The sequence below is a fragment of the Ailuropoda melanoleuca genome, chromosome 15 (assembly GCF_002007445.2).
Source record: "Ailuropoda melanoleuca isolate Jingjing chromosome 15, ASM200744v2, whole genome shotgun sequence".
Taxonomy (NCBI): Eukaryota; Metazoa; Chordata; class Mammalia; order Carnivora; family Ursidae; genus Ailuropoda; species Ailuropoda melanoleuca.
The window spans coordinates 79,862,540-79,888,692 of NC_048232.1; the positions used below are offsets into that span (position 1 = coordinate 79,862,540).

The 26,153-nt window shown below is 53.3% G+C and overlaps 2 long non-coding RNA genes across 3 annotated transcripts in view; one reads left to right on the forward strand and one right to left on the reverse strand.

Moving 5' to 3' along the window:
- The window catches only part of LOC117796324, a 31,446-nt gene extending 14,459 nt beyond the window's left edge, over positions 1 to 16,987 (reverse strand). Inside the window, exons 1-2 of one of the 2 annotated variants that reach the window (XR_004620718.1) lie at positions 16,487 to 16,987; positions 2,585 to 2,815 (exon numbers count right to left, since the gene is read on the reverse strand). This is a non-coding gene — a long non-coding RNA (uncharacterized LOC117796324). Of the gene's footprint in view, positions 1 to 2,584; positions 2,816 to 12,423; positions 12,924 to 16,486 lie in introns of those variants that run through there. The other variant, XR_004620717.1, reaches the window with a different exon arrangement.
- On the forward strand, positions 897 to 9,418 carry LOC117796325. Its single transcript, XR_004620720.1, has 3 exons — positions 897 to 1,121; positions 7,871 to 8,015; positions 9,093 to 9,418. It is a non-coding gene; the product is annotated as an uncharacterized LOC117796325 (long non-coding RNA).
- Positions 16,988 to 26,153: the final 9,166 nt, after the last annotated feature.

The window sequence follows — 26,153 nt, forward strand, 5'->3', positions numbered from 1 at the left end:
ATCCCCTTCGTCTATTCCCCCCCTCACCTCCCTTCTGGTGACCAGCAGTTTGTTCTCTATAGTTAAGAGTCTGTTTTTTAGTTTGTCTCTTTTTTTCTTTGTACGTTTGCTTTGTTTCTTAAACTCCACATATGAGTGAAATCAGATGGTATCTGTCTTCTCTATTTTGCTTAGCATGATACTGTCTTCTAGCTCCATCCACTGTCATTGCAAATGGCAAGATTTCAGTCTTTTGACGGCTAATAGTGCATTGTATAACATATACCGCATCTTTATCCATTCATCAGTCGATGGACACTTGGGCTGCTTCCACAGTTTGGCTCTTGTAGATAACGCTGCTATAAACATGGGGGTGAAGAGGGGAACTTTCTGGCGGTGTAGTGTGGTCCCTCCTCAAGGGGAGCCAGTTTCCCTTTATTCGAGGTGTCTGGGGACATAAACTGGTTCAAGTCCAAGAACTGACTAAGGGCATTGACTTTTGTTTTGGTCACTCTGTTCACATGATGGAGAATTCGTCCACTTCCGTAGACCAAGTAAGAATTCAGCAGACCCTCCGTCCATTTCTTTTCTAGGGACACCAGGATCGACCAGCCAACGTCATCAATCTCTGTGCGTGTAGATGGATTCGGGGGGTTGCTGTTCACGAGGCACTAGAATGAAGCTTTCTATGCTATATGTAGAGGGGCTTTTGTTTCTTTTAAGATTTATTTATTTATTTTGGAGAGACAGCAGGGGGAGGAGCAGAGGGAGAGGGAGAGAGAATCTCAAGCAGACTCCACGCTGAGCCCAGAGTCCGATGTGGGGCTTGATCCCACAACCCCAAGGTCACGACCCGAACCGAAACCAAGAGTCGGATGCTTAACCAACTGTGTCATCCAGGCACCCCAATAGAGGGCCTTTCACCACCGTCGTTCCTCTTTGTGTTCCTGTGCCCCACAGCAAGCAGGCACTCGATAAATGATTACAAAATGGGGCCACGAAGGGGTCCATGATCTAGGTCTCCTCTTGAGACATAAGCGGTGTTCACCTGTGATTTGGGTAAGACTGGAGGTCCTGGGGCATCCAACATGGGCTTCTCTGCGTGGGGCTGAGGAGACTTCCCAGAAAGAACTCACTGGAAGGTAAAGGAGAGTCCAACATGGAGGGTTGCTTTGAGGGTTGGCCAACGCCAGAGGGGAGTGTTTTGAACATAGAGCAGAGCAGCCTGAGATGTGACCCTCAGCTTACCTCCCCTAGGCTTAGTTGTTTACGAGTGTAGTTAAGTAGACATACTTTCAGGGGATAGCTACGATCTTTGGTACTTTAAGCAAGATCCTTTTCTTATTTACTTTATGCTTTCCTTCTTCCTTGGTTCCCATTCGTCTTTCCCACACATGCGTGAATCTTGTGAATTTTCTTTTAAGGGTTCCTCGCGTGTGGTGTTGTTGGGTTTCTTTGCCTTGCATGTGCTTTCATTTTCGAAAAATTACATCTCACTCTGGGGAGCCTGCATGGTACAGTCAGTCAAGCATCCAACTCTTAAAGATTTTATTTATTTATTTGACAGAGATAGAGACAGCCAGCGAGAGAGGGAACACAAGCAGGGGAGTGGGAGAGGAAGAAGCAGGCTCCCAGCAGAGGAGCCTGACATGGGGCTTGATCCCGTAACGCCGGGATCATGCCCTGAGCCGAAGGCAGACGCTTAACTGCTGTGCCACCCAGGCGCCCCTAGCATCCAACTCTTGGTTTCAGCTCAGGCCTTGATCTCAGGGTCCTGGGATTGAGCCCCATGTCAGGTTCTGCATTGAGCACGGAGTCTGATTTCTGGGCCTCTCCCCGATGCCTGCACGCACACACCCTCTCTCTCTCTCTCAACTAATTAAGTAAATCTTTTTTTTTTAAGGTTTTCTTTTTATTTATTTGACAGAGAGAGAGCACAAGCAGGGGGAGCAGCAGAGGGAGAGGGAGAAGCAGGCTCACTGAGCAGGGAGCCCGATGCGGGGCTCTATCCCAGGATCCCGAAGACAGACGCCCAACGACTGAGCCACCCAGGTGCCCCTAAGTAAATCTTTTTTAAAAAGTTAAATCTCTTGGGGCACCTGGGTGGCTCAGTTGGTTGGATGTCTGCCTTTGGCTCGGGTCATGGTCTCAAGGTCCTGGGATTGAGCCCCACGTCGGGCTCCCTGCTCAGTGAGCCTGCTTCTCCCTCTCCCTCTGCTGCTCCCCCTGCTTGTGCTCTCTCGCTCTTTCTCTCTGTCAAATAAATACATAAAATCTTTAGAGAAAAAAAGAAAGTTAAGTCTCACTCCGTTTACTGCTTTGAGACCCCCTGTGTTGCGGTATGCACACCCTGCTCTTCTCGCTGCTCTAACTTCCCTAGAGCAGATCTGCCGCGTTTTACCACTAGCAGCGCAACAGTGAATATCTCAGCCCAGATTCTCCGAGGGATTTTGATGACAGTTTCTCCAGGATGATTACCCAGGAGTGGGATTTCTGGGTTATGGGGCCTTTGATCTTGCCAGGTACGGCCTGGTTGCTCTCCAGAAGGGCTGTGCTTGAGACCACCCACCACCCCACGTCGTCGCCAACCCTTGCGAGTACCGACCTTTCTAAGTCGTGATGGGCATGAAGTGGCATCTCACTGTTTCAGTCATTGTCCACGGCTGTCTTCCCTGCTGGATTGTAATCTGTGAGGATGGGGCAGGTCCAGACAGAAGGTACATCTGTGTCCTTAACATTCTGCTCAGCACCTGCCACGCCAGGTGCTTCCATATGTACCGTTGAAGGGATAAACTCTTACTCTCGTGAGCCCCCCTCCTGAGCTCAAGCTTGACTCCTGGGGAGGAGAGACAGGGCCGCAAGTGAGCAAAAAGGAAGAGCTGATCCGCTCAAGCCTCCGAAAGCTATCGGCCAAGGGAAGTTCCCTAGGGACTCCCAGACACAGCTGGAGGGAATGTAAAGGAATGGACGTTCCCACAGAGCCAGGGAAAGCCACTGGGTTGTAGACTGGTGTCTGTATTCATCTAGAAAAAAAGGCCCTGCTGAGATCAGGGAGGCCTGGCCGGAGGCACCAGGCAGAATCCCCACAGGCAGACTTGAATATCGAAGGAGAAGAGAACAGTGGCTGCCAGGTGATTGGACCAAATGGCCCTGGTTCACATGTAATTATAATGATGATTAAAATTTGAGATAAAAGGGTGCCTGGGTGGCTCAGTCGGTTAAGCATTTGACTCTTGAATTTTGGCTCAGGTTGTGATCTTAGGGTTGTGGGATTGAGCCCCGCATGGGGCTCCATGCTCAGTGGGGAGTCTTGTTGGGATAAAATGAAAGCCACATGCCTCTGAACTATTCCGACCAGAAGTCTCCCCTTGGAGTTGCACAAAAGCACTGGCTGTCAAGGGGCTGAGACCTGCTTTTCTGCTGGTAGCTTCAGTTTCTCACTTGTACAGTGAGGACAATAAGGGTGCCCGCCTCACTGCCCAGCATGCAGAAAGCACTCAGCAAACACTGGCCTTGACAGACCTTCTCACAGGCTTGGCACTAATGAGGGCCAGCACCTGGTCAGGGAGAGGCAACCCGGCCTTCCTCTGACCTCCCTTTTCTGGCTTCTGTGGGACCTGCTTGGACTTGAGTACATATATACGCTCACTCATTCCATCAGCAAACTCCTAAGGGAGCACCAACGATACAGCCCCGACCCTCAAGGGCGCTGCAGACACTGGCCAGAGCCGTGAGGCTGTGATGAGGGAAAAACCAGACCTCCACGGGAGCAGAGCAGAACCCCCCCACACATCCTCTCCTGCTGCCTCTTCCAGATCTGCTTGAGCCTCACTTTTCTCCCCTGCAAAGTGAGACTCGCAGGGTTGTTTTCATGTTCAATCGAGAAGCGGGTTGGATGGGAAAGAACTTTCTAGACTGCCAAGTGCATCTAAACAGATGGCCAAGACTATATTAGGAAAGTAGAGACCTCCTTACAGAATGGTGTTGATGGTCAGTGGGCTATTTCTTCAGGGCAGTTTAAAAACCTATGGTTTCAAGAAGCTTTCAAATAAAGGAACGATGCGCTTAGCCCATCCTTTGAGGAGGGAGAGGGATGGGGGCAGTTGGTAGGGGAAGAATGGGGCTGAAATTTGGTTGCTCATCCTGCTTTCTAGACTGCCAGGACCTATCTGAATGATGGGAGGGTCAGGAGCAGAAGCAGATGGAATCCAACCACTGTCTTCCCCGGGCCTAGCCTCCCAGAGGTCAAGGAGCCAAGGGGGTGGGGACACAAAGCTCACTGCTGCAGCAAAGGGACAGTATTGGTTAGAGGGCAGACCAGGCTGCTGTCACAGAGTGGCAAACATCAGAGACAGAGATGTCCAGGGTGGTGGTGCAGGGCCAGCATGGCACTCAGCAGGGCTGGGCACCCAGGCTCCTTCTATTTTGTAGCTCAGCCATCCCTCTAGGGTCGCCCTTATTCACATGCCTTCAGCCACAAAACTGCAATTCATCTGTCATTCCAGGCAGAGGGAGAAGAGGGAGAGAGAGGGGCTGACACATTCCTTTCCTATTAAGGACACATGGTAGCCAGCCTTCAAGACTGTCCCCGGTGACCCCTGCCCCCCTGTGTTGTCCTTTCCCACACTGAGTAGGGATGGCTGTGTAACCAATAGGATATTCTGGAACAGACAGAGGGTGCCTTCCGAGGCTAGGTCATAAAAGACGTTGCAGCTTCCTCCTCGTTCTCCCTTGTCGCTCGCACTGGGGGAGGCCGGCTGCCATGTCCTGAGAACACTCATGGCCTGTGGAAAGGTCCACACGGTGGGGACTGAGGCCTCCCACCAGCAGCCAGTGAGAACCTGCCCTGCCATGAGAAGGAGCGCCTTAGAGGAGGCTTTTCCCACTACAGTGCTGCTGGAGGTAACTGCGGACCCAGCCGACATCTTGACAACAACTTCCTGACAGTCACTGAGTCACTCAGCTAGGCCATCCCGAAATTCCTGACCCCGTGGAACTGTGTGAGATACTACATGTCTATTGTCGTTTTAAGCTGCTAAGTTGTGGGAAAACACGTTACTCAATGCTAGGTAACTCATACAAGTCAGCACTTAGAAGGCACACACGTCAGACTCATTCACATCTATTGGCCTCAACCCAGCCTCATGGCTGCATGTAGCTGCAGGGGAGTCTGGGAAATGTAGTCTTCAGTTGGGCAGCTATATGCCCAACTGAAACTTCAGTGACCCAGGTCTTTAACTTAATCACATCTGCAAAGTCTCTTTTGGGTGTAGTTTCGGGTTGGGTGTACAGCTTACTTTTTAAAAAAAGTAAAAAAAAAAAAAAATTATGCTGGACTCCCAGACTGGAGACCTGGCTTCTGGGTTCCAGTTCTGGTTCTTTCCTCACCATCTGCAGCAAATTGCTGGCCATCTCTAGGACTCTATCAGTCTACCTGTGAAATGGGGGTTTGGGCTTATGTCACAGGTTTTCAAAGTTTTATGTCTAACAGGGAAACCTTTTGTTTGGACATAGACATTGTTAGCACCCAGTACTGGGATCCCACATGGGACTTACTTCTGCCAGCCCTGGTATCACCTCCCTGGGGGGCTCTAGCTGAGCTCAGGGGAGGCTGGAAGTGCTGAGAGAGGAATGTCCTCTGCCGGGAGCTGGTATGAAGTGTCCCTTTGGGAGGGATGATGGGGTGGTGCAGGCTGTGCGCTGGCTCCCAGAGGGGCCCTGGCCTGTGGTGGAGACTGGCTTGACGGCAGCTGCTCTGTCTCTCGTCCTGCCTTCCTTGTCTCACTGTCCCCTCTCCCTTACCTACAGTGCCTGGGAGTGTGATCCAAACAAATGACTTGTATTCAAATCCTTGTCTCAGGATCCGCTCTGCTTCCAACCAAGTTAGAGTCCCAAAATGCAAACAGATCGTGGTCCCAGGAGGCAGGTAGGTCAGTGAGGGCTGTGCCATGTGGGGGGCCACTCTGGAGCCATAGTATATTTTGATAAGGAAGGGAGTAAATAGGGACGCACAGCTGGAGAGGAAACCTCATGAACCAATACACCAGGAGGAACCCTGAGACGATAATTTGCTGTCCCCATCCTCCAGGCTGACCAAGTCACTCGGTGGTAGTTCTTTCCATATCTTTCGTTTTCACTCCAGACCATGTTCCTCTTTTGACCAAGAGACTGACCCAAAAAGGATTGTGGTCACTTTCTTATCGGGCCTGTGGTGGGGGCGGGGCACACACGTCAGTCCCTTCCCCAGCTCCTGTGGCCCCAAGCAACTTCTCCAGGGAGGACACTGCAGCCCCACTGGAGGCCACCACTGGGCACCTCCCAAACTCTGAGCCAGAAAGGAACCCCAGGCAATGTCCTGAGGGTAGGGCCCAGCAGAAGCCAGGTAGCATGGTCCTAGGAGAGAGCACTAGGGAGGAAGTCCTAGGAGAGAGCACTGGAGAGGGAGTCCAGCAGCTGCCCTTATAGAGTACTTATCCTTCTGAACTTCAGTCTCTTCAACAGCATCCACACACCAGGATCCTGGGCAGGGGAGGTGAAAAATCCCCATAGGCCACAAACTGTAACCAATTGTACCGTTCAGCTGCTAGTTACCCTTCCAGAGAGGGCAAAGCCCTTGTTCCACATTGTGTCCCGGCACCAGGCACAGGGCCTGACACATGGGAGGGGCTCAGTAAATGCTGGCTGAATTAATGAGCTGGTGAATGAATGAATGAGAGCTTGGATAGGCCATCCAGTGTGACAATTTAATCCAACCAAGTATCCCTAATGGGCCTTCTATGTGCCAGGGTCTGGGCAGGGCACTGAGGAAAATCATAAATAATAAAATGGGATTTCTTCCCCTTAAGAGCTGATGGCATAAGAGGGGAGCAGCCTGTGTGGAGGCCTGTGTGTGTATTCCTGGGTATCCTCTGCCCATCTAACTGGAATCTCAACCCTGGGTCACTGCTCAGGCTGTCTGTGGTGGCTGAACTCTAAGGCAGCCCCGCGATCCCTCTTCCTGGTGTTCACACCCTTGTGTAATCCCCTCCCCTCGAGTGTGGATAGGGCTACAGTTTGCTTCTAACCAACCGAATGTGGCCAACATGATAGGGGGAGCATGACCACATGTGGGTGACCCCATTACTCCCACTCTTCTTGTGAGGGAGCTCTGTCTCCCTTGCTGGCTTTGATGAGGCCCAGAGCCATGTTGGGGGGGCCCAGGTGGCAAGGAACTGAGGGAGGCTTCCCACTGATAACCAGCAGGGAAACGAGGCCCTCGGTCTGACAACAGCAAGGAACTGGATTTTACCGACGACTGTGGCAACTCGGGAGTAGACTCTTCCCCAGTCAAGCCTCAGATGAGACTGTAGCCCCAGCCAGCACTTTGTCACCTTGTGAGACCTCGAGCTGGTAATTAAGCCGTGCCCATATTCCTGATCCGCAGAAGCGGAAAGATCATAGATGTGTGTTGTCGCAAGCCTCTGAAATTCTGCTTATTTATGAGACAGCAAGAGACAACTCATACATCCTTCCTTCTGCCTGACATGTCCTCTTCCCTATTCACCACCTGCTTTGTCTTTGGGCGTGAAGGCGCAGGTTGCATTTTGCCTTCCCAGAATCCCATTCTTCCTCCTCTGATAACACAGCCCAGCTCCCATGTGGGGCACTACCTCTGTCCCACTGTTGGTCGGTCCATTTCGTTCACATGGGGCTGGCTCCGCTCTCTAGCTCCAGATTTGGACACATGACTCGCAATCCTCCAGGTCAGAATTCTCCATTTACATGCCCATACATGATAGGTTCAAGGTTGAGCATGTGTTCTAAGCTGGTGCATTCAGAGGTAAGTCTGGACTGTTCCTGAGTTTGCCACACTGATACTTTAGCTTTGTGGGCAATTGCTGGCATCTTGCAGAACGAACCCACTTCAGAATGGAGCCAACAGGAGGAAAACAGAGGTAGATGTGGATGGAGACAAAGCCTTTATAATATTGCTCACTTGAGTACCTGGATCCAGCCATGCCTGAAACCGGTAATCTATCCTTGGACATTCCACTCATGTGAGTCAATAAATTTTATTGTTTCTTTAACCCAATTAAGTCAGGTTCCTGTCACTAGGAAAAGAGAGAGTTTTGACTAATACACTCATCTCTACAGGTATAATTCAATAACCACCCTCCTCAAGAAAGCCTTCCCTATTCACACCGATGGGCTTCTGGCGACTATACCACTCTCCCAACTTAGCCTTTGGTTTTATCCTCTCCTGTTTTTTTTTTTTCCTAAGATTTTATTTATTTATTTGAGAGAGAGAAAGGGAGAGAGAGTATTAGTGGGGGGGAGGCAGGGGGAGAAGCAGACTCCCTGTTGAGCAGGGAGCCCAATGCAGGGCTGTATCCCAGGACCCCGAGATCATGACCTGAGCCCAACCTACTGAGCCACCCAGGCGCCCCTCGTCTGTTGTTGTTTAGTATCTCGAGTGTGAGTTCTGATGCTCCAGAGAGATTTGAAGCCCTTTTTTTTTTTAAGATCTTATTTATTTGATAGAGAGAGACACAGCGAGAGAGGGAACACAAGCAGGGGGAGTGGGAGAGGAAGAAGCAGGCTCCCAGGGGAGGAGCCTGATGTGGGGCTCGATCCGAGGTCCCTGGGATCACGCCCTGAGCAGAAGGCAGACGCTTAACAACTGAGCCACCCAGGCGCCCCTTGAAGCACTTTCTAAAAGCCTTTCTCTTGTGCCAGGCACGTAGTACGCACCAAAACAAAACTAAACCAATCCAAACCAAAAAATACCTTTTGGATCAAAATGCAACGGTGTAAAGAGGTGGCTAAATGGACTGAGGGTCCCTACCCCGCACTGGGCACCTGTGGGCTGTCCCAGGAATCCCCCAGAGCTCTCGAGGTAGCTGTTCGGTTAGGGGCCTTGGGTTGAGCAAACAGTAGAATTCATGCTGTCTTGACACTAGAAAGGGAAAACAGTGGTTCTCAAACTTGACCACACATAAGAATCCCCTGGAGGGCTTGTTAAAACACAGACTGCTAGGCCCCCCTCCAGGTTCTGACCCAGGAGTTCTGAGGTGGGCCCAAGAATTTGAATATCTAATAGATTCCCAGTATTGCTGACAAGTTTCTAACTACAGGTCCCGGGACCACACTTCGAGAACCTCTGAACAAAATGCTCTTAAGAGGATTACAGAGCCAGTGAGAGAAACTGAGTCAGGCCTGGAAGCTACACAGAGAGAGGCGAGCCCACACCACACTACGGGACAGCTTCAGAGAAGAAGAGCCACGGTACGGTTGTCACCGCTAACACCAGGCACTGGGCACCTGCCACCACTGTGGCCCCCCGGAAGGCTGCCGCCTCCCCCATCACCCCCAGCGTCTGCAACCGAAGTCTCCTGGGGGTTGCACACCTGATTCTAGCTGCAAGAGAGGCCAGGAAACAGAGGTGAGAATTCTAATATGGAAATTCTCCCAAACATAAGACAGGTTTTCCCAAAACGTCAGGTGGCCACAAAGCACAATAAATGCTGATTTAGTGCACCTGTTTGATGTGGGACAGGAAAAGTGGTTTGTGATGGGAAAACTTTTTTTTTTTTTTTAAGGTTTTAAAGGGCGCCTGGGTGGCTCAGTCGGTGAAGTAACTCTTGATTTCATCTCAGGTCATGATCCTGGGGTCCTGGGATCAAGCCCCATGTTGGGCTCCCTGCTCAGCAGGGAGTCTGCTTTTCCCTCTGCCTCTGCCCCTCCCCCTAGCCCCGTGCGTGCTCTCTCTCTCAAATAAATAAATAAAATCTTTAAAAAAGAGAGAGAGATTTTAAGTCATCTCTGCACCCAATGTGGGGCTCGAACTGACACACACGCAGAAAACCCAAAGAAAGCCTGTGGGTCCAGCAAGCACCATGTTCTCTCTGGGCCTCAACTGCCCAGTCTGTTTCTCTTTGTCTAGGCCTCTTTCTCGAACTCTGTCACTCACCATTTTGTCTCTGGGTGTCTAACTCATTCTCTCTCTCCTGTTCCTCAGGACTCTCTTCTCTTGCTTCTTCCTCTATGCATCTGACCCTCTCTCTTCTGTTACCTTCTGCCTCTGGCTCTCTCCCAACTCCCTCTGCCTCCCTCCCCTCTGCCCTGTCCTTCTTCCTCTCCCTGCCTCCCTTCCTCTCTCCTCTCTTTCCTCCTCCCTTCCCTGCCCTCTGTCCCCCTGGAGTTCAAGCAGAGACCCAGCAGGCCTCTAGGAGACACCAGGCTCCCCAGGGGCCCAGCAGGAAGTGCAGTTTGCCCTCTGACCCGTCAGCTGGCTGTGGGGGACGCAGCTTCCCTCCCACTCTGTCCTCTGGGGCAGCCTGGGCGGCCTCCCTGGGGCTCGGGATGGATCTTCTTGCTTTTGAGGAGGACAGCCTTTACTGGGAGGGCAGAGGGTAGGGGGCTGGGCTCTGGCCCCATGAGCAGGGGAGGGGAGCCCCATGTTCACTGAGCACCTCCTGGGGGTTACAGCACGGGTTGCTGGGGGGGAGGGAGAGAGGGGGACTGTCAGAGGCCACAGTTGGGATCCCTTCCTGGAAGACAGAACACAAAGGGCAAGGAGCTGGGGGACGGGGGGTTGGCAAGAACCAAAGTTTGAGGGGCGAGAGGGGTTTCTGCGGAGGCAGGGGCTTCCTGGCCCGCCCGGGTTGTGATAAAAACCACACCCACGGGGGCATCTGGGTGGCTCAGTCTGTTAAGCGTCTGCCTTCAGCTCAGGTCATGATCTCAGGGTCCTGGGATCAGCCAAGCAACAGGCTCCCTGCTCAGTGGGGAGCCTGCTTCTCCCTCTCCCTCTCCTGCCCTCCCCCCACCCGCCCCTGCTCATGCTTGCTCTCACTCTCTCAAATAAATACATGAAATCTTAAAAAAAATAAAAAAAAAATGTAAATACATCTTAAAAAAAAAAAAAAGAACCACCTCCATGAATTTGCACAGCCAAGAGGCCTGGTGTCTGACTCCATTTTCGCCTTGCCGCATGAGTGACCTTGGACATGCCACATAACCTCTCCCAGCCTGTTTCTTCATGTATGAAATGGGTGTAAAAGGCCTGCTCATTGCCACGGTGTAGAGCGGATGGGGGGCTAAAGACACAGGAGAGGGGAAGGAAGGAGCAATGGACCAGGAACCTGGCTTAGAAACACACGCACTGAGGATCCCAGGGCTGCTGAGGTCGGAAGCCCAGCCTCTGGTCTCCCTGCACATCAAGGCTTTGGCAGGGCTCCATTCCTTCTGCAGGCTCTGAGGGTCTGCGTTCCTCTGCCCCTTGCCAGCTTCCAGAGGCTGCCCATGTTGCTTGGCTCCACCCCCTCGGACCATTCTGCTGGAACCACAGCTTTCTCTCCCCTGTTTAAGGACCCACCCAGGTAATCCAGGATCATCTCCCAGTTTTAAGGTCAACTAATTAACAACCTTTTTTTTTTTTTAAGATTTTATGTATTTATTTGAGAGAGAGAGAGCACGCAACAGAGAGAGCACAAGCAGGGGGAGGGGCAGAAGGAGAGGGAGAAGCAGACTGCCCGCCAAGTGGGGAGCCAGACAGGGGACTCGAGGACCCTGGGATCATGATCTGAGCCGAAGGCAGACGCTTAACCCACTGAGCCACCCAGGTGCCCAGCTAGCAACCTTAATTACAGCTTGAAGTCCCCTGTGCATGGAACCTAACTGTTCATGGGTTCCAGGGATTAGAACGTCCTAATGACCATCTTGGGGGTCACTTTTCCATTTGCCACATCCTGGAAGGGGGGAGGTTTCACATGCCCCACCTCATTTTAATCTCCCTAACAACCCTGGGTGGGGGGTAATGTCGGTAACCCCATTTCACATATGCGGAGATTGAGGTCACGATCACACCAACTTAAGTTACTGCTCTGGAGGCTATGCGGAGGATTTAGATGTGAGCTCTGCCTTCCTAGGAATTTACAACCTGGGGGAGGAGTGGAGGAGGCAGGGTCAGAAGCAGAGAGGAGAGGGGTGGGGAGGGAGGGTCAGGGGTGGGAGGAATGGCTTCTTGGTGTCCGGTGAGGACCCCGATGTGCCAGGGTCCTTGCTGCCGGGAGGGCTTTGGCAGTGGGCTAATCCTGTACTTTTCAACGTATTTCTTAGCAGCAAACCACTTCTGCAAGGGCACCTCCCTGGAAGGGCCATAGACAGGGCAGACGGAAGTGGAAGCTCCTCACTCCGGCCTCTGAGGCCCCCCCTGACCTGCCCCTGCAGACCCGTCCAGCCTCCTGTCTCCCATGCTCCACCCATACCCACCACGGCAGCCCCACAGCGGTGGGAGACAGAACTTGTTTTCCTAAGCTCTTCTGTTCACTCCCCCTTCTGGGCCTTTACTTCTCCTCCTCCCTCCCCTGAGGTCGTGTGCCTAGTGTTGAGGAGCAGGGACACCCAAGTCCCAATACCCGCCCCTGCACTTATCTGCTGTGTGTCGTTGGACGAGTTACTTACCCTCTCTGGGCTTCGGTGAGGAGTAAATACAAGATCACATAGCTGGCCCCCAGGGCACACTCTCCAAGCTCACTATGTACTTTAGGTCACACCCACAGGTGTGGCCCCTCACAGAGGCCTTCTCAGATAGCCCACGTTTCACTGCCCTGCCCTGCTCTCCCGCCCCCAACAATAAACGCTATGGAGAATCCCCTCCGTGCCAGGCTGGGCTGGGCATCATGGGGAGACTCACAGGAATCAGGCAAGGCCCTCCTCTGGGGAGCCCAGCCTCTAGGGCGGGAAGCCCCAGGAATCTGTTCTCCAACTTTCCTGCTCCGGGGCCACAGGAGCAGGGCCTCAGCCCCCCCACCCCCCCCCGGGCCCCCAGATGGCTCAGTGCAGACCTCAGGGGGCTCAGCAGCCGCAGGAGCTGGGAGCCTGGGAGGGGTGTCGGGGCTCAGACTGAATTTTGCACCTCTGTCTCTGCCCCTGTGCTAAGGGAGAAGAATGGCCCCTGGTCTCTTGACTCAGGAATGCGAAGCATTTCTTTTTTTTTTTTTTTTTTTTTTTTTTTTTTAAAGATTTTTTTTTTTTTTTTTAGACAGAGATAGAGACAGCCAGCGAGAGAGGGAACACAAGCAGGGGGAGTGGGAGAGGAAGAAGCAGGCTCACAGCTGAGGAGCCTGACGTGGGGCTCGATCCTATAACGCCGGGATCACGCCCTGAGCCGAAGGCAGACGCTTAACCGCTGTGCCACCCAGGCGCCCCATTGACTCAGGAATGCGAAGCATTTCTTAGCACCACTAAGAAGGAAGGGGTCGAGGCCTCCTATGCCAAGCTCTAGAAGGATCCAAATTGTTTGCTAAAACCACAGCCCAGGAGAGGTCTGAGGGGAAATGGAGGTCTGGAGGGGCGGGGCGGAGATCCTGGCTCTCATTACCCTGTGGGGAGGAGGGGCCTGTCCTTAAAAAGGAAAGTTACCCAAGGGGGAGTGGATGGATGAAGGGAGGCAGGAACAGGACTCGCCCTCCCACGGCCACACTGGCTCCCCAGGGTGTGGGCGAAGGTGTGGGTGGGTTGTCCCTCCCCCCTCGAAGGTCCCCCACCTCCCAGCCTGGCCCCCATTCCCTCCTTTTCTCTGTCCTCAGATCTTCTTTGTCAAATGCCTCATCTCCTGGCCCCTGTTGGCCAGGCCCAGTCTCCTATAATTCTTTTTTTTTAAGATTTTATTTATTTATTTGAGAGAGTGAGAGTGAGAGAGTGGCAGAGGGAGAGAGAGAAACAGACTGCCCGTTGAGCAGGGAGCCCAATGTAGGACTCCCAGGACCCCGGGACCATGACCTGAGCTGAAGGCAGACGCTTCACTGACTGAGCCACCCAGGCGCCCCCAGTGTCCTGTAAGTCGTGCAGTGACTATTATGTGCCAGACACCACACTCACTAGACAGCCCCGTGAGGGGCAGGACGCCCCAGGAGAGCAGGGGCTGCTCCTTCTCTTTGGCACAGTCTGGCCTTGCTTTTCCAGCACCTATAGGCCTGCTAGATCCCCAAAGGGCCCCCCCGCCCCCCGCAAACCCAGGCCTTGCTCTTCACTACCACCTGGCCCATCCCAGCTCTACTCTCCACCCCTTCCAATTCCTGTGTTTGCTCAGTGGCCTGCAGGGACTGCACTCCTTTCCACCCCCTCCCTGGAGACCTGGCCCCGACACAGATCCTAGCTGAGGGGCCCTGACCTTCTAGACTCTTCTTGAGCCAGCTCTCCTCTGCCCACCATGACCCCATTCTGAGCGGTCTCCCAAATACAGACCCCCGAGGCCAATTTCCCTTGGCTCCTGTTGGGCTCAGGCTTCAACCAGAGAAAGAGAAACAGTAGGATACATATATATTGAATGACTGATTGATTGATTGACAGAAAGGCATGCCGCGGTGGGAGCTGGTGAGGCAAGTCCAAAATCTGTAAGGCAGGCCATCGGGAAGGGCGGGCGGGATTTTCCACCTCCAGAGCCTTAACTCACCCACACCTGCAAAGTTCTTTTTGCCATATAAGGTAACATATTCACAGGTGTCCAGGATTAGGATTTATTTTTATTTATTTTAGAGAGAGCGAGCGAGCGCATGAGAGCGTGACAGGGGAGTGGGGGCGGCAGAGGGACAGAAACTCAAGCACACTAAGGCCGGAGCCCGACCTAGGGTTCCATCCCAGGACCCTAAGATCACTGCCTGAGCCAAAAATCAAGAGCCCGTTGCTCAAGCAACTGAACCATCCAGCCACCCCCGGTGCCTGGGATTAGGACGTGGCCATCTTTGGGAGGCCAACATTCTGCCCACCAAACCCCTCCCCGTCGCCACAGGCCACCACCCTGCCCATTCCTTCACCATCTCAGTTTTCCACACGGTCCCCATACGGCCTGAGCCTGTGCAGGGGCGGAGGGGGTGCTGGGGGCACAGAATGAGGTAGACTGTGGTCCTTTCCTCCAGGGAGGCCACCGTCAGAGGCCAAGGCAGCCACCGAAGCAGATGGCTGTGACATAGAGTGATTTTGGTGACACGTAGGGGTCAGATCTGAGAAGGGGGGAAGGGAACACTGGCTTGTCCTCAGGGACAGGAGCGTCTCGTGGGGCCTCTCATCCTGGGGCCCTCCCCGCAGGGGTCGGTGTGGCTAGAAATCAGAGCTCTCTGCAGTTGGATTTACTGCGACCCTTTATGGCGGGCAGGAGGAGAGGGGATCACGTTATATTAAAACAAACACAGATTTGCTAGGGAGTGGAATGCAAAATTCACCAGGTTCCTTAAGAAAACAGTGGAGACCTGAAGGTGAGGGGGCTTCTAGTTCTGTTCTTTGATCCACCTTCCCTTTCTTCCACCTGCCCCCCCCCCAACCCGCCTGGAAGACGCTGGGTTTGGGAAGCTGGCAGGGCAGGGCTGGGCTGGCAGGGACTAGGAACACCGGGCTCTGTCACTCCTCCCACACACCTACCTGGGAGGAGAGAGGCCCAGCCTTCAGCTCGGCTCCAGGCCAGGCGCACACCTGAGCACGGGGCGGGGTCGGGTGGGGGCCTCGGACCCTCCTTCTCCCTCTCCTCCTCGGCTCCCAGTCTCACCTTCCTGAGCTCTCTCTGGCTGATAAGTGCTAGGGACACAGGAGAGAGCCAGGTGGCCTGTGAAAGCAGACCCCTGGGGACCAAGCTGGGCTCCAACCCCTGAAGCCGAGTGGACAGGGGCAAGTCTCCTTTCCTCTTCTGTCAGATTAGGGTAACTCCCCACCCTCGCCCTCGTTCCTGGCCAAAGGCCACAGGCCTGGGAAAAATCCTGCCTTGACAAAGCCACAGTTACTTAACCCGCTGCTGCAACCAACCACATCTGCAGCCCTTCGAGAAAAATCTCCAGGAAAGCAGCGACTGGATCTTCTGCCTGTTCACCATCCCCAGTGTCTCTTCCAGGGTCTAGCACACAGTGAGGGACACAATAAGTACCCCCCTTTCTTCCTTCCTTCTTTCCAAAAATGCCTACAAATCAGTCTACGTGCGGTGGGCAGATACTAGGCTGAGACTTAGGCATACCTGTCTTCACTTGACAGCTGAGGAAAGGGAGACTCAGAGAGGTTAAGTGATTTGCCCAAGGTCACACAGCAGGCAACTCCTAGTAAGTGAACCACCCCGTTCTTCTACTGGGCTTTTCCCGCTTGACTGAATCATCAGTGTGGAGGTACGGTGGAAAGGAAGGGGGTGGCCCGCTGGGAAGGTAGCCAGAACAGCTGGGCTAGGCTGGAGAAATGGGCCGGGGACAGGCTCATGGTGATCATCGAAGGTCAAGGGAGGGACCAGGCAAAGTTTAGTTTTCATCCTGTGGGCCACAGAGACCAGAAGTTTGTTCCTGCTTTGGGCCCTTGTAAAACCAAAGTGGCCCCAGGAGAGGGCTTGTCACAAGTACTCCGTTTTCTCACCTGAAAGAATGGCGCCAATCTATTGATAAGCTTTCGTAATCCCAGTGTAAAGGGTTTGAGCCTTGGAGTCAAACATATCTGGGTTGAAACCCCAGAGCTGCCACTTCACAGTTGGGGGATCTTGGCAAATGAAATCACTTACCTTTCCTGAGTCTTAGTGTCCAGCTGGGGAAACGGGACGGACCCTCCTCATCACGAAGGGCCACCGGGAGACTCACAAGGGCCAAGCTGGGGAAGAACCCGGCACAGTGTAAGTAGCTGAGACTGGTAGCTGCGATTATTATTAATATTAATGTATTTTTATTATTATTACTATCAGCCAGGCATTGGGGGATCAGACCCAGCACTGAAAGTCCCCTAGCCAGGGAGCAGGGCTCCCCGTGTTCTGTGGGCCCACCTCTCCCCACAGAACTTGGAGCCCTTTTGTTTCTGGCTTCCCAAGTGTCTGTACATGTTCCAAAAGTTTAGGCTTACGACTCATGACCCCCATGAACAGATCACACTAAGCAGCATGAGAAAAAAGCTGGCTGGAGACAGGAGACCCAGGGCTGAGACCCAATCTGCCCCGACTGGCCGTGTGATCCTGGGTGAGTCATTCGCCGCTCTGGGCCACAGACGGGGGAGGGGGACCAGATGACTGGAAGGGCCTTTACTTTTCTTTTTAAATTGATTTTTTTGAGAGAGAGAGAGGGAGAGAGAGAGAGAGACAGAGAGAGACAGAGAGAGCACAGGCAAATGGTGGGGAGGAGCTGAGGGAGAGAGGGAATCTCATGCAGAGCCCACAATTCTGAGATCACCACCTGAGCCGAAATCAAAGGTCGGACACACAACCAACTGAGCGATTCAGGTGCCCCGAGCCTTTCATTTCTTATCTTAGTAACGGGGGTCTAGAGATGGAAATCCAGCACTGGCCCCAAAGCGTGGTGCCTGCAAGGTCCGAGTCAGAATAAGGCCAGGGAGTGGATGCCCACCAGGTCCCAGGTGTCCAATTCCTGAAGCCTCCAAAGACTTGATTATAAGGAATTCCCATGAGGGGCACACCTGGCTGGCTCAGTCAGTGGAGCTCGTGACTATTGATCTCAGGGTTGTGAGTTCAAGTCCCACATTAGTGTAGAGATTACTTAAAAATAAAATCTTAAAAAAAAGGGGGGGGAGTTCCCATGAAATACAGTAGAAGGGGCCAGATTTGGCAAATGAAATTATGGGCTGCCTGGTTACATTTGAATTTCAGATTACAAATCAAATAACGTTTCTTTTAGTATCAGTATGTCCCAAATATTGCATGAAACAAACTTATACTAAAAAGTCATTTGTTCTTTTTATTTATTTATTTATTTATTTATTTATTTATTTATTTATTTATTTGACAGAGAAAGAGAGAGAGCACAAGCAGGGGCAGGGGGAGAAGTAGGCTCTCTGCGGATCAGGGAGCCCAACGCGGGGCTCAATCTCAGGACCCCGGGATCATGACCTGAGTCAAAGTCAAGGGTCAGACGTTCAACTGACTGAGCCACCCAGGCACCCCAAGCCATTTGTACTTTCTCTGAGGTTCAAATAACTCAAATTTAACCGAGCATCCTGCATTTTATCTGGCAACCCTAAACACAGACAAATTAAAAAAATGAGGAAGCTCTGTATGTGCCAACATGAAATGCTCTCAAGAACAAGTTCAGGGAAAAAGTGAAGTGAAGAATAGCTGATAGGCGGCTCTGGGCTAGCAAGGGAGGAAAAGAATACCGAAATTTGCATGCAGAAGCCACTGGAAACGCAGGCCTTCTGGGGACAGGTTGGGGGGTGGGAATGGGAGGATGAAAGACTTCACTGAGTCCCCTTTGTAACTTCTGGATTTTGTATGATGTGAATTTTTTATCCAGGCAAAAATACATAAATAAATGAGTAACATAATCAGGCCGTTTTGCCCTGACCCTGCTCCCTGCACCCTTAACCTCCTGCATTCTAGAAATACTCCAGGGCTTGTGTTATCCTTATCAAAATTCCTTTAGGCCTTTGGACTCGTCGCAGCCTGTCTGCAGCATCCCCCGGCCTGCAGGAGTGGGGTGAGTCATAGCCACCCCCGGCCAGCTGTTTGCCATCTGCAGACCTTCTTGGGGAAGAGCCCCTTCCTGCTGTGGTCCCCATCCCCGCAAAGAAGCTGGGGTTCCTTTCATCTCTCTCTTTCTCTCCCCTTAGACTATAATTCAAGTGAATTCAACTCCCATTTATTGGGTGTGCCGGGCACTGTTCTAGGAAAGAATTTGAAAGGGAGGGATGACCAGAGCCAGGGGGAGAGGTGCGGCGGTGGGAGAAGCAATTCTGTGTGTGTATTGCAGGGAGGTGGCATCTGGGAAGGCTTCCTGGAGGAGATGGCACCTTGAATGAAAAGTGCTCTCCTGGGCACAGACAAGGTCTTTGGGAATTCATCAGCAGGTCTTTTTTGAGCACGACGATGCATGGAGCTCAGTGCTAAGTGCAAGGTTGAAGGCCGAATGAGGAGGTACAAACACAGGGCCCTTCCCTCGAAGAACTTAGTGGCTCAGGGCAGAAAATAGCACATGTCATAGGAGGCTGTGGGCACCACCAAGCGGGATGTGCTTCATTGCCATATCCAGGAGGACAGGCAGCGCTGCTAAGGGGTCCAGGGGATGGTTATGAAGCTAGAGTGGGGAGGGAATTCACACATCCCTACATCTCACTCATCTTTCAGGCAAGGCCTCAGGCCCAGAGAGGGGCAGGGAATTGTGCAGCTCACACAGCAAGTCAGCTGCAGAGCCAGGACCAGCCCCCGCGCTCCTGACTCCCAGCCCAGGGCTCTCTTCGCAGCTCCCACTGCCTCCCGCAGAGCTGGGAGCTCAGGCTGGCATTAGAGAAGGCTGCCAGAAGGAGGGATGCTAGCTAGGCGCTCTGACCCCGGCCATTCCTTTGGCAGATGGCACAGATGGGAGGCACGAGGTGTAGTACCAGGAAGGGACCTGCCCACTTTGTAACCTGGGGTGACTCTGCCCCGGTCGGGCTCCGCTCACAGCCACCCGCTCACAGCCACCCGTCAGAGCAATCTAGAGAGGAAAGGCTGTGGGCCTGATAAAAACCGCCTGATAAAGGTTATCTTGTGTAACCCACCCTGTGGGACTCCGTGTAGGAATCATGCCTGTTTCCAGGGGAGCAAATGAAGGCTTAGGGCAATGAAGTGACTTGCCCAAGGTCGCTCAGCAGTAATGACCATGACCCAGCCATAAACAGTGCCCTGCGCTGTTTCCACAAGACCATTCTGTCTGCATTTAGGAAGTCCATAGCCCTCCCACCAAGACACACACGCGGTTCCTCCGGACATGCCTGACAAGGAGCTGAAACCCCACCGGGAATGTTCTTTCTTCCTGGTTACCGCAGGCACCCCCTTAAAAGGAGCAGGTAACCCCCGAAGGCCCTATCAGCCTTTTATACTTGAGTGTCAGTTATCAGACTCTGAGACTGGAGCTGAATGCAGGGCCCTGCCCCAAATGACACACGAGAGGTCCCTGGGCTTGGGCTGCGCCCTGGGAGTGGCAGGGTGGAGCTTCCCCTGAAGCCCCTGGGTGCTGGGCACCGTGTCCAGGTGGCACCGTGAAGGGAGGCGCCCAAGGGCGGAGGCACACGGTGATGTGGAAACAACACTAGCTTTGCTCAGGTTCCAACCTGTGCCGTCTGAGGCCAGCCCCTCACCTCCCTGGGCAGTGGGGAGCCTTCTTGCAGGTGGGGTGCTTGAAAAGGGGCTCCCCCCAGGGGTCTCGAACTTGAGGGAGCACTGGCATCCCCTGGAGGGCTCCCAAAACCCCAGACTGCAGGGCCCCACCCCAGAGTTTCTGCTTCAGTTAGTCTGGGGAGGGACCTAACTAACTAAGTGCCCTAACAAGATCCCACATAGCTCTGAGGCTGCTTGTGCTGTACCCCTTCTCTATAAAAACCAGGTGATTGCTATGAATGCCTAGAGATTGCAGGGGTGGGTGCAGGGGGTGGACAGAGCAGAGCCTAGAAAAACCTTAGGTACAAACTTGACATTTGGCGGGGATTTCACATCCCCATCACCTCGGTTGGACCGAGGGTGCCCAGGAGGAAGAGAGGAGGTGGCACGCAAGGCCACGGTCAGGGGTCAGGATGCCGAGCTCTCTGCAACGACTGCCCCTGTGAAAATCTCCCACTAAGCGCACGGTGGCAGGTGATTCTTTCTATGCCAGGCACTCTGCCCAGGGCTTCTCGCGGATTGTCTCTCATAATCTTGCCCACGAGTCTGTGCAGTAGGTTATCACCACCCCATTTCACAGGTAAGGAACCTGTGGCAGGCAGAATGATGGCCCCCAAAGGTGTCCATGTTCTAAGCCCCAGAACCTATGAATGTCACCTCACATGGCAGGAAGGGCTTTGTAGATGTGATTTTGATACGATCTCTGGATGGGAAGATGATTCTGAATTATCCAAGTCAGCCTGAAGTAATCCCAGAGGCCCTCATCACAGGGAGGCAAAAGGTCAATGTCTTAGGCCATTCAGGCTGCTAGAACAAAACACAGCACTGGCTGCATGGCTTACAAACGACAGACATTTATTTCTCACAGTTCTGAAGGTTGAAAGTCCAAGTTCAAGGTGCCAGCACAATCACTTTCTCCTGAAGTTCCTCCTCCCTGTTCACAGATGACACCTGCTCGCTATGTCCTCACCTGGTGGATGGGGAGAGGGAGCTCGCTGGAGCCTTTTTTTTTTTTTTAAAGATTTTATTGATTTATTTGACAGAGAGAGAGCCCAAGCAGGGGGAGCAACAGGCAGAGGGAGAGGGAGAAGCAGGCTCCCCACTGAGCAGAGAGCCCTATGTGGGGCTCGATCCCAGGACCCCAAGCCCTTATAAAAGAGGGAAGGGCTCTGCCTTCCTAACCTACACACCTCCCAAAGGCCCCACATCCAAATACCATCATCTTTGGGGGTGAGCATTTCAACGTATGACTTTGAGGGGGACAGAAACCAGAAACATTCAGACCACAGCAGTCAGGGCGGTTGGAGGTTGGAGACATGAAGTGTGGGGCTGCCAGCCCAGGCGTGTGGAGGGCCTCTACGAGCCAGACAAGGCAAGGAAGGATTCTGACCTGGGGCCTCTAGAAAAACCTCAACCCAGCTGACACTCTGATTTTAGCTCCGTCAGATTCATTCTCGACTTCTGGCCTCCATAATAATCAGATAAAAAAATGTGTCTTGTTTTATGCCAATACATTTGTGGTAATTTGTTCTAAGAATCATGGAAAATTCATTCCAAACCAGAGGCTCAGAAGGACGCAATGATAAGACTCAAATGTAGTCTTTCTGTCTACAGGAACTGTGTTCAGACTCCTAACCACAAAGTTGACTCAACAGCCAACCAGGGTCAAGAATTGAAGGCACCAATGCCATCCGCCCCACCGCCCCCCGCAGAGTAGAAATGACCCTGAGGGTGAGCATGGGGGAATTCTGCTGTTGTTAAATGTCAGAAGAATTATTATGGGACCGAGGGATGCTTTTGGCCAGGCGCAGCAAAGAGTTTCCATATTTGGGAACTCCAGCTGATCAGAACTGGCTGCCTGGGGCTCTGCACAGAGCAGTATCTTGAGGCTGAGCCCAGGCTCCCAGGGAAAGGGTGCTGTGGTCGATTGGTAATGCCTGACTTGGCCTTGCCGCGGTACAACAGGTGTGTATGCTGATCTGGATTAGATAAGTTTCCTTGGGTTGGCCCTGGGTCTGACTCATCTTTTTATTCCCGGGCCTAGCAATGTGCCCAAAACAAAGCAAACACTCAATAAATGTTGGGAGGAGGGAAGGAAAAAGGCAAGAAGGGGGAAGGAAAGCAGGGAAGGAGAAATGTGTTTTCAGGAGGCCGGGATGAAGGCCAGTGGGTAGAATCCCAGGGTGGAGAGCTTCTGATTCTTCCGCCTTGTTCTGTGCGTAGCAATACCTTCCTTTGGGGGGACCCCCCTCTGGGCCTCATTCTGTCTGGTTACGGCAGGGCTGCCAATCACAAGGTCCTGCCCCTCCCCTCCTCGGGCAGGTCTGTGACTCAACCCAGGCAACAGGGCTCTGGTTCCCAGAAGCAGAACCTTGGTGAGAGACACCGGGGGACAGTGCGTCTGACGGCCACATCCTGGAAAGGGGGTCCATAAACTCAGCCAGTAAAGAGGAAGTGGTAACTGGGCCAGAACCCTGGTCTGTGAGACTCCTGAGACTGAGATCAGATGCTTTTAACCTTAAAGTCATCTCTTGTAGGACTGCCAGCCGAAGGCACAGAAGCCCCCCCAGGGAGGTGTGGGCATCCAGCCTTTCCTGCAGTGGCATGGCCAACGTGTTCCAAGAAATCCTGCCACCTTCATTTTTATTCTGCTTAGTTATGGAGTCAGTTTCTGTGGTCTGAAACTGAAGAACCCCAACCTTGTACAGTCTTTCTAGAAGGAGGAGTGGGCCAATCATCAGAGCTCTTCCACTTGGGAAACGCTCTTTAGTTGAAGACTTGAGCAGAGAGAGGTTTGCATTCCCCCAGATTCATGGGTTGAGGCCCTCATGGGTCGGAATGGGAGTTAGAGGTGGGGCCTCCGGGAGGTGAAGCCCCCATGATGGGATTAGTGCCCTCCGAGCAAGAGGGCACTGGTGAGCACACAAGAAGACAGCGTGTATGAACCAGGAAGAGGCCCTCACCAGGGACCCAACCTTGCTGGCACCCTGATCGTGGCCTGCCAGCCTCCCAGTCTGTGGTACGCTGGTGTAGCAGCCTGCCCTGAGACACGGCGGCTGGGGGTCCATCCGTTGTGAACGCTGTGGAGTCAGTCTGGGAATGAATGGGAGGGAGGGTCCAGAGCCCCGCGGCCAGTGAGCTTGAGTTAGACTCCCTCCCTTCTGGCGTCCGGCCTGACCAAGTCCTTTGCTCCTAGAGCCTCAAGGAGGCCATGGATATTATTTATCTCATCGGGTCCCTGTGAGACACAGAGAGATAATGTAGGTGAAGCCCTTAGCACATTTCCAGGCTTCTCTCCTCTCCGGGGTGCTCACACCATGCAGAGTAACACTACGTTAACAGACACAACAGACGCGTGCAGCATTAGTGAGTGCCTGCGGGGTGTGCCCCACCCCCGCAATCCCCCAACCTACCGGCAGGCCAGCAGGGGGCTGGGGCTTGAACCTGGGCACTTTCCATCAAGAGCCCCTGATCTTAACCAGTATTCTTGCTGCCTCCCCTAGGGAGAGGCCCAAATCCTTCCCACAGTAAGAGCCCTTGATTGCAGACATCGGCTCTCAAATCCTGCCCCAAGAAGCATGTGGTCCAGTTAGAGAGGAGGTTCCCACGTGGAAAAGGAAGGTGAACTGAGAAGGCAGATTGTGCATGGCGAGAGCCCAAGGAGCCAGGAAGCCCAGCAGGAGGAGGGCCCCTCTGCCTGGATTTCAGGCCATATCCAGTGTCTCCAGAAAGAAAGGACTAGAAGCCACCACCCTAATCCTGAGGCCCCCGGGGAAGCAGCAAGTTCCTGGAAGAAGACAGGTTCCCACAGGCTTTACCCTCCTCTGTCACTCTTCCAGGCAGCTCAGGCCTGGGGAGAGGAGGGAGAGGGTCTTCTCTTAGCTCAAGGTGGGGGAGGCTCCAAGACGGGAGAGGAGAAGGCAGGCAGCTCAGGCTCAGAGCCGGAAGGGCTCCGGGACCTCACCTGGTCCTGACCCCTCATTCTGCAGCCCAGACAGGACAGTGACTCGGGTGGGGCCACAGAAAGGGGGTGGCGGAAGTACAGTGAGGACGCAGGTCTCCCAGGCTGGGGGCCTTGCAAGCACACGGCCCAGCTGCTCCCAGACAGACATTTCTCCAAGCCCCTTCCTGAGCCCCCTTTCCCTTTCCACAGACCCTCAACATGCAACAGTGAAAAGAAAGAGCCCTGGATTTGGAGCCAGGAGACCTGAGTCTCCAGGCCTCACTCTGAGACTAACTTCTGTGTAAACGGGTGAGTTCCCTCCCCTCTCTGGACCTCAGTTTCCACAAAAATAAAATGAGGAGGTTGGACTCCAGTTTGAAGCTTCCTTGGGTCCGGTGTTCTGAGGGCCAAGGGTTATGAGTTGGGGCTGCCTCCCTGCCACAAGTTTCCCCCAGCTCTCGAAAGGCCTCAGAGATCCCAGATGGAAGAGGAATTTAGCCAGAAGCTTGGATGGGGGAGGGGCTGTAGCCCTCATATAAACCGTCTACTAAGCCAAAGTGCTGGCCGGCAGACAAGGTGGTTGGTACAGGCTAGAGAACAGAGGGGGAGAACTGAGCCCAGCTGCGGCCTCCACCACCCCCTTCTCCCCGCCCCACCCCTGGGGCCAGTGGCATCCCAGGCCAGCCTGGCAGGGGAACTAGATGCCAAGTGGAGAACAAGGAGGGGAGGGCAGTGTGTGCTGGGAGGGTGTGCTGGATGGGGGGGAAAGGTGCTGGGGTTGTTCTCCTTCTTCTCATTTGGATCTTGGACCCCCCTGGGCACTCCACCTGGGAGCACCCTGCAGCCATGGGATCCTGATGGGGGGGAGTGGGCACCCAGACATGGGGGAGGCTGGGGGACCCGCCCCGCCCTCTGGGGCTGCTTTCCTAGTGAAAGTAGCTGCGGCATGAAGGATAGCCTCTCAGGATGCTAAGAGTTTAGATTTATGAACAAAAAGGACCTCCCAGCCACTACTAGACCCTTTGGAAGGACGCTTGGATCCATGTTTGTCAACACGCAGGTCAAAGAGCAGGATTTGGTGAGTCACACTCAGAATTTCACGATGATGATGATGACGATAAAAAAAATGAAGAGAAAACATCAGAGTGAGTCTTGGGTAGTAAGTACACAGTCTCCTGAGATGCCTGTTTCAATTTGGCGAGCTGCCCCAGGTTGACGTGATATGGATCCTACCGCGGGTCTCTGGTCGCAGTCGGGAAACCTTGAAAAGCCACTGCCTTAGATGATGCGCCCTTTGTTCACCAGCAGTGGAGGAAAAGTGAGCTGGCATGTGGGGCCCTTCCTCTCCGGGCCCCAACCTCCCTGCCTCAGCTCCTTGCTCACATACCCGACCAAAGGCTCCGGCCACACCCACCTGGGGCCCCACCCCAGCAACTGCACAGTGCTCACACCTCTCTGCTTCCTTCGAAGTCTCTCCTCCTTCAGCCCTACACCCAATCCTGCCTTCACTCAAGGAGGCCCTGTTGAAAGGACACTGCCTCTGGCAGTTGTCCCACAGGGGGCCAGGCAGGATGACCCCCAGTGTGCTGCGGCACAGAGCTCACCCTCTGTCAATCAACTGGCCACATGAGGGGCTTGGCGCACTCTGATTTCATGGAGGAAGGAAATTGTTCATTTAAAATGAATGAATGAATGAATGCATGCATGCTTGCCTGAAGACTGAATTGCTCTGGGGTGCGGGTGTCGGTGCCGAGGCTTGCTGTTAGAATAGTCATCAGACGATTGTTGTGCACCTGCTAGGCACCATGCACCCAAGCTAATGGGGACACCAGGCCAACCAGACCAAGGACTTTCCTTGAGGAGCTCATCGTCCAATGTGAGAGACAGGCATGTAAATTACCACCCCAATATGATATGATAAGGGGACCCCATGTTGCTGGTGGCACTATCAGCAAAGACTAAAAGAAGGGCAGGGTGGGGTGAGGGGGGATCTTCCTGGCAAAAGGCAAAAACTCTCTTGGTACTTGGTAAGTCCTTTAGAGCACATGACACTTTAAAAATTTTTTTCATACTTATTTATCTAATTCCCCCACTAGCGGGTGAATGCCCAGAGAGTCGCTGGACCATGCCCGCTGAGCTCCTCACCACTGC